Raw genomic sequence first — 12,955 nt, 5'->3', positions numbered from 1 at the left:
ATAGCACAGGGGCAACACACGGGTCTTGGAAGCAAAACCACACAGAGCAACAGAGGTTCGAATCCCCGCTCTGCACTTAGAAACCAAACTCAGGTACAGTAATAGGTGTGTTATAAAAAAAACAATAAAATAAATAATCTTTTCCTCTGTTAAAAACAGGCAAAAAGTCTCATCAGTATAACGTAAAACTGCCAAAACCAACGACACCTAATGTTTCCACTACATCACAACCCTCGTATAATCTGCAACGCTTTTCTTTTCTCTCCATACCATTCCTAGCCCCCACTATCTCTAGGGCAGGATGAAGATTTGGTCGTAGGCTTGGATATTTTATTCTCCACATTCTTTCTGTATTACCACTTCACAGTAACTCCTGTGGGATAGCTCAGAAGCAACGTGCTCGCCTTGGAAACAAGACGACAGGGTGCAACACAGGTTCAATCCCCGGGTCTGCATTTAGAAGCCTCTGGGTATTAAGCGCTTTATAAATAACCTATCATATACTAGAGTGTGGGAATAGAATAAGAGTAGACTGTAGGATTTATGGTGTCCCAAAAACCTTGGTGTATGCCCTCTATACAATCACAGAGTAGATAATGCTTTAGATACTATGCCTTTAAGAGACCCAATCTCTCAAGAGATAGAAAACCAGTCAGCTGGGTCAAACTCCTTCGTTACCCATAGCCGATACTAACTCAGGCATGTTAGACAGTCCGCTCGTGCAGCGAACCCACACAGACACCATATGTACAACAGATTTTCATATGGTACATGCACAGAGAGCCTGAACAGACATCAGATCTGCAAGAATTCTTTCTACGGCACTCGATCAGTGAGTCCACTTAATAAATTGACACTGCATTTATGTTCTGTCAGTGAGAAGGCAAAAAGCTCGTGCAGAGAAATGGCGCCAAACTCAAAAATGATTTTATTTTGCTCCTGTTTTTGGAACATACCCACAGAGCAATAGCACAAACTTCCTAGTCTTTTTACACCAAAAGCAGGCCAAATTAATCCTTTACCCCCACATAAATATGCATTCGATGCACATTTTTTCGTTGGAAAAATTTCGATGGCAAAACCCTTGATGGAAAATATTTTGATGGAAAGTCTGCATACCGCCATAAAAAGCCTGGGCAGAATAGGGGAAGGAAATGGAATCTATAGTGGTGACCCAAACATTTAAAGGTTTAGGCTTGCCACAAAACCCCAATCAAAACCAGATGAAGCAATTAATGGGAGTCATTCAGAGCCCCTGACCCACAACCAGAGGTGAATACCCTCAACGACATGGGCTATGGTAATAGGGCTGTGAAAGCCCAAAGTCCAAGTCAGGCAGTGTGTGTCTTTGGAATTGGATCTGGCGGCAGGTGTTTGGTGGGCAAGTGGGGAAGAAGAGATGCTGGCTAGCAAACTCAGGTGTAGAGATATCAGACAGCAAGGGGGAGGTTTGTTGAAGACATCAAGGGGAAAAGCTGTTTTGAGACATCATGAGGAGGTTGGCATGAGAGATCAGGAGGAATCTTAAAATATCCATTGGAGGATAGAAGAGAGCAGAAGGAGGGTGTGCAGGAGTCTATCCTGGCCCTGGCTAGCAAGATGGGAGGGCATACTTGGCCCAGGGCTCGGGGTAGGGCTGAGAACCTGACCAGAAGGCGTTAACCTATGGTGGGAAGAGGGATTAGCACATCTAGTGGCAGTGAGATGAAGCAGGACCAAAACAGGAGTTGAGAAGTGGCGATACCGTAGAAGTGACCGAATCTAATGTTTTTGAGGAAGAAGTGACCGAATTATTGTTTTTATTTTTTACCGAAATAAAACCATGTTTAATAAAATATATGTTGGTGTGGGGTAAGGGATATTAATAAAGGTAGGAGGAAGAAGGTAACGTTGGGGAGTTCCCACACCCCGTCCCTCACACTTGCAATTAAAAAAATAAAAAATTTGGTGACTTCACTCTTTCGAAAACATTGATTCGGTCAAACCACCTATATCCGAGATGTGCTGTAGAAAGAGGTCAGGGCCCTAGAAAACGGAGGAGATCGATACTTCATAACCTCACCTGTGGCACCAAGAGAAAGATTGCCCTGTTGGCTCTGGTTTAATGTTGAAGAGAAGTTCTACTACTACCATCAGTTTCGGGCAGATGCACAAATCTACAAATAGTAGGAGTAACACCAGAGGTGGTTTCATGTCCCCAGCATCCAGACACAAGCGGGAAGAGACCCAGACACAGTCTACATGAGACACTGAGTACCACAAACCTTGTGAACCTTCTGTTGGCCCAGATTTACTGGTCGAAATATTGAAACTAGAGTATCATGACACCTTATATTGTGCATGTTAAAAGAAATCTGTGTTAACCTAAGAATTGTGTTCAGCCTCTTTAAGGGTTCCTCTTGGCTACATGACACTCAATGAACCTACTTATTTATTTATTTGATTGTATACAATAGAAGTTGCAATGAAAAATATTTTAGGGCACCAACAAGTTAGGCTGAGGAGGACATGTAGAGGTTCAAAGGAAAAATAAACTGTAGGAAGTGGAGAATAAGAATCAGTCAAGATTCCTGAAACTCCAAAGGCGCTGGATGAGTCAACATAGTTCCAAGCTAACAAGAGGTGTAGAGAATTCACAATATGTCCAAGGTGTGCCGGAAGATACTGCAGACCTTAAAAGTTATCGACATTCAGCTGGGATCAAATAATGTGTTCAGTGTCTGGATAATTTGACTGCAATTCATTGTTTATTCGAAATGTCATCAGGTTTACATTATTTCGACAGTCACATGAAAGCAGCAAGATAAAATTCAGTAACATAAATAATTGTGATAAGATCAATTCATATTAGTATAATAAAATCAATTCTTCAATAATATGTGGATACATTTAAGCAGAAAAAACTCAGTTCAAAAGGAATCTAACAGGTTCCCATGTGACTATATTGTAGAAGCACTAATGCGTTTTGTCTCTACGATGCCATTCTTTATAAATATAACTGGAGACAGAAAGAAAGATCTTTGGTTCAGAGGATGTTTACACAGCTGCAGAACATCACTAATACGTCTAATGTCCATCAATTTCAACAAGCGCATCAATTAGGCAACTCTCAAGTCCCTGTATAGGGGATAAAACAATGCAAAATGAAACAATGTTTCAGAGACTCCCTCACAGAGCGGGCAGCAGTGATTGGATGCAGCACTCAAGGCCTTCTTCACTCAACCCATCGGTAGAATTGCAAATCCGGATCTCATATACAAGGACCTTCCATGCTGTGGATGTATGAGATGCAGATAAGGCTCGGAATCAGGCTGCTCTTGTGTTAGCCTTGAAGCACGAGCAAACCTACTCAGTTGAGAATCTACAATGGGGCAATGGGGCAGTCGTAGACAAGATCCTTATAAAGACTACTGATCAAAGATTGCATTTTGCCTTTGATACTAACAGGAGTGTTCCGAAGATCAATTATAGGTAGACTATTCAATATGCTCTGTATGTATCTACACCATGGCAGTGATGATCCCCATTCATGACCCAGAACATCCAATAGACCAGCCCGACATTTGATTAGATTCGGCGATTACCAGATTCTGACCCAAAACAATATCAGCTGGATTGCCAATTCACAAGCTACTTCGTCCAGCCTAGCTCTAACTTAGGAAAACCTTAGATGTACACTTTAGTAAACATTAGAGCTTCTTGAAAAATACAGGTATTACGGCTCCATGGACATGTGTAATCGCAAACGTACATCCTGAGTTCCTGGTTCTCTCCAGAGTAGATTTTGCACACTCTGGCACTTTTTCTGGCACAAGAGCAATTATTCATATTCCTAAATCCAGGCTATCTATAACTTTCACCTCCTGGGGCTGGATGCCCCCAAGTGAAATGACAATATGGGAATTTTTGGGCTATCGAGTAAAAAACATGTTTTTGGATTTAGTTAAATGAATGTCCAAACTATTACCTGCAAAAAACAAGAGGGGTCCTGGGAGTCCCTCTGCCGGACATTAGTCCTGGTAAGGCTCTCGCAACCAGGACTAATGTCTGGCAGAGAGACGCCCAGGACCCCCCTTGTTTTTTGCATATTTAAGTAACTTTGGGGCTCACCCTTATTTATAGGGGAATCCAGACGTGGACCCCTTGCTCACTATTCTTAGAGAGGCACAGCTCCACCCTACTGATGAGGTTCAACCAGACCGAAACATGTGTCTGGGGTTGCTGTAGGTACTCTTGTTCAGAGGAGAATTGCCTAGCATTTTGGTGCTTGACTGGCCCAGAGTAGAACAAAGACTGATATGTTTGGGATATTTCTCCTCTGTGAAAGATAGTGAGCCAAAGACTCTGGGTAAGGCTCTCGCAACCAGGACTAATGTCTGGCAGAGAGACTCCCAGAACCACCTTTGTTTTTTGCAAACTATTAACCTGGCAGAACAAAGTACAAAGTTTGCACTGCTTGCAGAGACCGGACGGCGACATGTAAATAACCACTGCATCATCCGCAAACAGTAATAGCAAAACCCCATCATCTCCATAGGATATCAGTTCAACAAAACAGACATACAGATATTAGAGAGATGTATTTTTATAGGAGCAGGCGAAATATGAAACATTGGTCCATCGTACGCTACTGCTGATGGGAAAACTGCACATTTAAATGGTCTTCAATGGATCAAAATTATTATGGACTTATTTAAGTGGGCTGTGTGGGGACACCACAAGGGAAAGGCATAAGGAATCCTTGTTCAAGAGATAGGGCCGAGATGGTGGTGGTGTAGAACACTCTCTGGGAAGCATCCGGACCGGTTCCAGCACACTTGATTACCGTGCCTTAGCAATCAAATTTTGGGGACAGCCCCCAGAGGCCAAGATGGAAGGATCCCCTTTAGGATTAACTTGTTGATAGTGAAAGTCTAATTTGCCTCCCAACAGTGCTAACAGTGATGGAGAGTGCTGTATTTAATCCCTGGGTTCTTAATTCCTTATCTTTTGCTGTGCCCGTTTGTTTGTATTCGTTGTGCAGCCTTAATTCAGCGCTGTGCTGGGAATCTCTGTTCAGTTCCCTTGTGTTTCCTGAGCAACCGGCATGCTGTGCTAGCAATTCTTTATTAGGCCCGTGACACATTGCATTGGTTGCCAATGCATCACAAAGCTTGGTTGGAGGAGGAAGAGGCGTAACTGTGCGTTGCGCGTCCCTTTGCTTATGGGGGAGGCAGTCACAAGCGCAATGTGACTCGCACGCGCCCAACTGTTTGTGGCACCTTTCGTTTATTTTTTCATTAATTTCACCTCCGTAGATCATCCGCCACCTTTCTCCTTCACACAGAGACACACCCTTCTCACCTTGTTGCTGGTGGAGAATCCTCAACTCCTCCTCACTGCACTGCCATTACTGCTGCCTCAAGGAGGGGCCTCTGCATTTTTCTCCTTATCTCCGTCCCCTTGTGCAGAGCAGCTCCTCGTCTCCACTGATGAGACCAAAGTACGCCACACGGGAGCTATGTATAACCACAGGTATATTGAGTATAACGCAGAGACCAGCAGGCACACAGCCCAAGCCCTCCTTCAACCGTCCTGTGTTCCAGAACCACCTGGCAAGTTCTGAGACGAGGACGAGGATGAGGGAGTTAATGTGGATTAAAAGAAACACTAAGCTAAATGTGCAGACTAGTTGTAATGGGAATCAGATGTTCGTGACGTTTAAAAATGGTGTGCTTCTTCAAGTTAAAAGTTAAGGTGGAGAAGAGAGCTGCAAGGTGGGTGAAGCATGAAGCAGAACTCAAGGCAGACACAAGAGAGCAGACTGTGCTGAAGGAGGCAGGGACTAACTCACGGTAAGGCGAGAGACCGGGAGAAGCACAGCGGGTCCTGCAGGAGAACCGTTCAAGAGCCGACAGCAGCCGAGAGGCTGTCACGGATGCAGTCGCATTAAAGAGCTGCAACTCAATGAGAAGCCAGCGGGTGAACTGCAAGAGGGTTTGCAAAGATGGAACCACTTTCCCGAAGCAAGGACTTTGCTGCAGCAATACACCATGGGGCGGAAACACCATCAAACACCAGTGAGGCTGCCCAGAAGTTTTGGGAACCCCGGGGCTTACTGACAGGTATACAAACAATTGGAAACTTGTTTTGAATATCAACTAAGTAATATATAAAGACAGAATTTACACAAGTCTCCATATATAAGATGTCGATATGGGGAAAACTGAAGTAAATGTTGTCATAAGAAAGTGAAAAATAATGAAGTTAAAACGCAAGATCTGTACAAGTCTTCCAATATGAGATGTCAATATGGGGATAACTGGAACAAGTATTGCCACAAACCAATGACTACTAACAACAAAGTTAACAAACAAAACTTGATCAAGTCTCCATATATGACATGTCAAAATGGGGGAAGCTGGAATAAGTAATACCTGGAGCCAATAAAGTACAAACAGCGAAGGAGTACAACTGTGTTATACTTAAAGTGAAAGAGAAATGAAAGATAAAGAAAAGGCTATAAGAAGACCTGTTGAAGGAAGTACAGCGGACAGTGAGCCTTTGGGGGAAATATACCTTGCAGGAGAGTGTACCAGGGGATCTTCAAAGGCCAGAGGGGAATTCCTGGCAGGGGAGTACACCAGTTAATCCATCAAGAATATGTAAAAGGAAAAGACATTGTGAAAGGGTTCCTGGCAGGAGAGCATACGAGGAAACCGTAGTAGTAGCCTTTCATCCCCTTAACCCAAAGTAGGCCTACTAATTAAAAAAAAGTGCATGTTTGTCAGTAAAGCAAGTTTATTGGACAAAAGGCCGGGAGTGTCTAGCTGACATCAAAAAGTCAAACTAACCAGAGTCTCCCTGAATCACACAAAGAGTACACATTTTATACAATTTTCGACCAGTCAGAAGAAGAGGGTTAAAACACTCCCACAGGTTCAGTTACAAAGTCAAACCACCACACATGATTGGTCATACCTATACAATGTAATCATATTCCCTTTGGTCCCCGCACTATTAATTGGATACATGAATTCAAACACCAACCTCTTTAAACTTATAATTACATGTTTCATATTTGCAATACCCCCTCTCTGTGGTCCTTCCATATTTGGTCACAGTCCAATCTCCTAGTCACACAGTTTACACAACTAACATACAGTTTCAATTATAACAGGTTCCATCTGGTTGGAAACCTTTACCAATACTTGTAACGCATACAGCCATTCAATGGAAATTCCATTGATGTGAAGGGAGGGGATCAAACATACTTCCTTTTGATCTATTGTTGCTGGAATTAGCAACCAAACGTGTTAGTGTCCACGTTTAATTCTAAAGTATGTGACTTACCATTCCAGCCCACATGGCCCCAACCCACACCCTGACAACTCAATTGAAAATCCATTATCTTTTGGTGCACTTACCCAGCAAGTAACCCTTGCATCGGGTTAATTTTCTGGCTCTTACACCAGCGCTGCCAGGTGGCCAAAATCCCCCAGTCATTCAATAATAGGCTGACTGTACTTACAGAGGTTACATCTGTCTTCCACAATAGCAGCAGGCCATAAAAAAGGCTTGGTCGAAACTGACCCTGGTTACGGCTCCCTCTCAGCCTTCAATCTTGCAAAACCAGGTTCCTGGCCATTCAAAGTTTCACCTCTTAATCCAAACTTCGGTGATTCACACAAACGCCCCACAAAGAGGGGACACATGGCACACAGAATCATCTATTCATAATAACCTCCATATCTCCCAACTATTCCAAAAAGCTTCCTGTGTATGATTGTTAATGCATGTGTGTGTTATAGACTACTGTGTACACTCATCACAATCTCCATTCACAACCTTCTATATCACGTGTGCATGTTTAACTCCTTGCTTCTCATTTAGGCTGAGTCACACTCCATGCCTTTATATTGTAGCTATACTATATGAACAAAGTTGTTATTATATTGCTGCGCACGTGCACATCTAAAAATGTATCCTCTTAAACAAATAACACCAAAAGTAACATTTATCCCATTCACATATAACTACACTATATGTGTGTCAATTTGCAACATTAAGGTCACCACAGTCACCAATATGGCATGCGCAATTCAAACATCTTGTTTCCCCGTGGGACCTTTATTAACTACCTCAAAAAAACCATCTTTAAGAAGTTTCTGTATAGAAGAAACACTTTTGCCATCCTTAAAACATGATTGCTTGTATTACTGTGTAGTAGAGATGCTTTCGGCATCCTTAAAACACCATTGCTTGGAAAAGATACTCTTCATCATCCTTAAGATAGCGTTGCGTAAATGAGACATTTCTATTACTCTTAAAGAATCATTATTTGAACAATATTCTACCTGAGACAGTTCAGGGAAGGGAGTCATCCCCTGGATGCCAGGGTTGTTTTGTTGGATTTACATACTTAGTTTGTGCACAAGTTTTGCTGAATCTAAAGCATAGACATTTACCTTGTACCTTTTGTTGTTCATTTTTAGTGAGAGGGTCAGATACATTTTGGACACAAGGACAGTTTGTCTAATTTTGACGACGAGACACAGACTGATCTTTAGTTTTGATTTCTCAGGCAGAGAAACTCCCTTTAGAATAGGGATAGCAAGGCCTTTATCCAAACCCTTTTATTTTAATAAAATGTCCAATGTTGAAAACATTACAACTTTGTGTCTGTCTCTCATTTCTGACCCCTCACGCCCACCAGAGATTCGGTTTGGGTTCTGGCATGGGCCTAGCAAGAGACATGCTTTGCTAGGGCAGAATTTAGTGCCGAGCTGGTTTAGATGCAGCGCAATAGTTTGGCTGGTTGGTGGAACGCAGACACCAGCACCTTCCCTATTGTTCAGGATGGGGAGAACACGGAGCAACCGGTTTGGTGAGATAGAACAGGGATCTTCGGCTGGTCTGGCTCACCAGTTGCTGTGAGCACTTCGCAAAGGACTCAAGGACAGGATGCTCCAGTTCAGGGTCTGGTCCTCTGGCACAGAAGAACCGTTGCAGAATGTTTGATCCTCGTTTACAGCACTGGTCACTCATGAAGTTCCCTAGGAGTGGTTACTGGATAGATCTTCCTTCTGTCTTGGACGGCTCCTTCATCTCAGGCTGAGGGCTTTGGACAGTGCAACTGTCCCAAATGAAGTCCAGGTGAGAATGTACAGAACGTCTCTTCGACCTCAAAGGAACCTTTGGGAACCGAGGCAATTCTGATGAAAGGGTGCAAAACGCCATTGTTTAAAGGCACACATTTTCAGCTGATTGGTCTAAAGCTAGCTTGCTTTAGGGGACCAATCCCTACTCCTGGCTGTGGTGGACTTTTCCCTGTTGATCTTGCACCGAAATTGCTTTGCTCCATAGGACATGAAGGAGACAGGAAAGGGAAAGTGAGACAGTGAGAAACAAGATGGTGGAAGACCCACCCCAAAGGAAGAAACAGAGAAGATGCAACAGACTGGAGAAAGTAGCACTCTGACTGCCTCATCACGAGTTTGGCATTAACCCTTCAATGTGGTGGTAACGCGATTACCGCCGCATTTAAGGGTCCGCCAAATCACGGCTTTGGCGGGTTTGTCTCCAGCTCAGAGCTGGGGGCAAATCCGCCGCAATTCCGCCAATTTTCAGCACTATTACCACCGGCGGTAATAGCGCCAGACATTCCCCATTGGGCCCAATGGGGATTGGGAAATTTCTGACTGGGCCCAATGGGGAATGGGGACTAACCTTGACCAGTCTTTAGGGTCCCAGTGGACTGTATGGGCAGCTCATTATCACAGTACCTGGATTAAATTCTTAGTGGGCTGACACCTCAGACTCGGGTTTGAACATTGATGCGAGCTGATCAGGCACAGTCGGGCACGTAGGATTGTGGAGGCCGTGGCAGCAAGTGGGTGTCTTGTAGGGTCGAATGCAGGTGCTCTGCGCAGCTGAACGGCAAAGGGACAGTGAGAAATAATATAGTTCAAGGCTTCATCCAGTGTCCAGAGCACTCCTGCCTATCCCACTTCGGCCCCCTTCTCTCCTAGTGGCTACAAAAACCCTTGGATATGCAGCACCCTGGTGTGAGGTGGCTACTCCTGAATGGGCATGCCCCTTTGATGCCTGGTTCCAGGACAGCTGCCTGCTGTGCAGCTGTCTCTGGGGGCAGTGGGTTACCACCCCCCCATAAAGAGCGAAGAGAGGCTGGGTCCTCTGGGTGTCTGGCCGGCTGCATGGCAGTATCGGTATGTCTGATCCGAATACACATTCCCTTCCACAGCAGAGGGTATCAGGTAATATTATACCCACCAATAATATCGGCATGTATATGGTCGTCGGGAACGGCCATAGGCGATATATTATTGGTGGGGATAATTTATGGGGTAAATGGGACCGGGGGTTTTGTGGGTGTCCCCCGCTCCCTTTAAAAAGTATATGGGCGGTGCAGGGGTGTTCCCATGGCTTAAGATCGCTGCAAAAATATGGCAACATTTTTGTATGGCGATATTTTTGCGGGGTTATTAACACTTGGAACCCAGCAGAGCTGACTCACAGGAGCAGACAGATGTGCAATATCAATTGAGATGTGATGGCCATGATCATAAGTATTGCCATGCACTATGCCTGAATTCAAGCATAGCTTTATTCTTAGAAATTACCCTGCCACTAGCATGGGGTACTCATGAGCATCGTAGTTTTGGGTACAGGGGGCATATCTTAAATGTCGCCCCTCTGTCACTGTGTGGTCCAGTGGGCACAAGTGCACTATGCTTATGGTATGGACTTGCGACAAATGGGGAATCTGGTTAGTAGATGACCCCTTTGGAGAAGGAATCACCCACATCATTGTATATACTAAAAATAAAAAAAGCCTGTGCTTTGCACCTTTGCCAGATCGAAAATCCTCACAAAGTCTCACCATTGAAGACAGGGTTCTCTGTTTGCAGGTTCAAGTTCGGTCACCCCCGGTCGTCTATAGAAGTTGCTGACGACCACAGATTGTAGCCAGGATACTCAAATTCAGTTCCATGATGAAGATGGGACCCTCATGGAGATCTTCACTTCTTGCATTGACCCCAGACATGGTCACGAAGCACTCCGAGGTTGAACTGCGGTTGTCCTGCAGGTATCTCTCCTGCTGGAGGGCAGAACAGTGGATTTCCAGAGTCTCAGCAGAGACTCAAGGGGCCCACATTGAGTACCAGCCATTTGGAAAGCTGGAAGTCCTTGCAACGACGGATGTCTGGTGTTGAGCTTTTCAGAGCAAATGTAGCATTGCAAGGTCCAGCAACGTAAAACAGGCAACCAACCTTGAGCAGGACAGGGAACTGATTGGTCCCACAGTCTTAGGGAGGAAGGCACCTCACAGAGGCCTTCCCTGTTAACTAGAAGGTCTAGGTGCATTTGTACTGGTCCAGTACTGAGCACTGGGGCAGTACTCTGGCGTCCCTCTATCATGATCTTCTTCAGATCTCTTCTGGTCAGGAGATCGACTTGGTTCCTGTATCCAGCTCATCTCCTTATATCCAGAAAAGGGGATAGAGGTGACCCCAGCCCTTAATTAAGGACAGTCTGCAACATTCGAACTTGGGAGTGACTGTTAAATTGGAGAGAGCTAGCCTCCCAGAATCTCCCCAGCAACCAACAAGTGTCCTGGAGGAATGGGTATTGGCGTCAAGCCGACACCTCCCCTCTTCCAGCCAGCAAACACACACATGAGAACCTTTGCTGGATTCTTGCAAGAAGCCTGCCAATATCCATGCAAAGAAAGGGCCCTCCCCTGCCTGGATAGGACGAAGGACGGCTAACAAAGGACAGGACATCTTGAACAGGAGTTAAAATGACAAGTAGAGCCATTTCAAGTAAATAGTCCCCTATCGTGCATTATTGCGGCTGCAGTAGCAGCAGCCTAGAGCAATGAATTCACAAAATAGTGTAAAACGTAGCAGCTGCCACCAGCCTGTTCAGGGGATGCCAGAAAAGTGGCAAAACTGTCCCATCAGCACTCCATGGAAGATGGCTTGTTCTGCAAATGGTATAAAAGACCAGTCACAAAAGGGAAGTGACCATTTCTGCAATGGGAGGGGGTGGGGGGGTCTAGGGACACCTCAGTGAACCCAAAACAATGTTTCAATAGGCACCCTATGACTCGCTGAAAGCATACCACTTATGATGCGGGTGCTGCCAAAGGAAAGCATGAGAACCAAAAGACCAAGTGGAGAGGTCGCCCCTTCACTGGACCCCCATAATGGGCATCCGGGGTCCAGTGAACCCAAAAATAAGTTACATGCAGGAGATGAGGGAGATAAAAGGTCTCACTCACCTCATGGAGTCAGAAAATTGTCCTAGAGAGTCCAACAGTAGTGCTGGGTGGCTCAGGACAGAGAGTCCATCAGTAGTGCTGGGAGGCTCAGGACAGAGAGTCCAGCAGTAGTGCTGGGAGGCTCAGGACAGAGAGTCCAGCAGTAGTACTGGGAGGTTCAGGACAGAGAGTCCTGCAGTAGTGCTGGGAGGATCAGGACAGAGAGTCCATCAGTAGTGCCTGGAGGTTCAGGACAGAGAGTCCAGCAGTAGTGCTGGGAGGATCAGGACAGAGAGTCCAGCAGTAGTGCTGGGAGGTTCAGGACAGAGAGTCCAGCAGTAGTGCTGGGAGGCTCGGGACAGAGTCCAGCAGTAGTGCTGGGAGGCTCAGGACAGAGTCCAGCAGTAGTGCTGGGAGGTTCAGGACAGAGAGTCCAGCAGTAGTTCTGGGATGCTCAGGACAGATAGTCCATCAGTAGTGCTGGGAGGCTCGGGACAGAGAGTCCAGCAGTAGTGCTGGGGGGCTCAGGACAGAGGCCAGCAGTAGTGGTGTTAGGTGGTGTAAATCTACTTTTTTTGGAGTCCACAGGACTCCATGGGGATTTCCGCAGAATACCCACCACTATTTGTCTGCGGTGCTAATCTATATACATTGAATAATAAGGCCCAATATTAATGAACTAGACACTTG

At 45.2% G+C, this 12,955-nt stretch overlaps 1 protein-coding gene across 1 annotated transcript in view; it reads right to left on the bottom strand.

Moving 5' to 3' along the window:
* LOC138516876 (uncharacterized) overlaps positions 1-12,955 on the bottom strand; it is a 182,159-nt gene that overhangs the window by 133,859 nt on the left and 35,345 nt on the right. The window lies entirely within an intron of this gene.

Source organism: Ambystoma mexicanum, chromosome 6q (assembly GCF_040938575.1).
Source record: "Ambystoma mexicanum isolate Mex_15411 chromosome 6q, UKY_AmexF1_1, whole genome shotgun sequence".
NCBI classification, from domain to species: domain Eukaryota; kingdom Metazoa; phylum Chordata; class Amphibia; order Caudata; family Ambystomatidae; genus Ambystoma; species Ambystoma mexicanum.
Note: the sequence above shows the minus strand (reverse complement) of the source record. Positions and strands in the feature narration are given on the sequence as shown.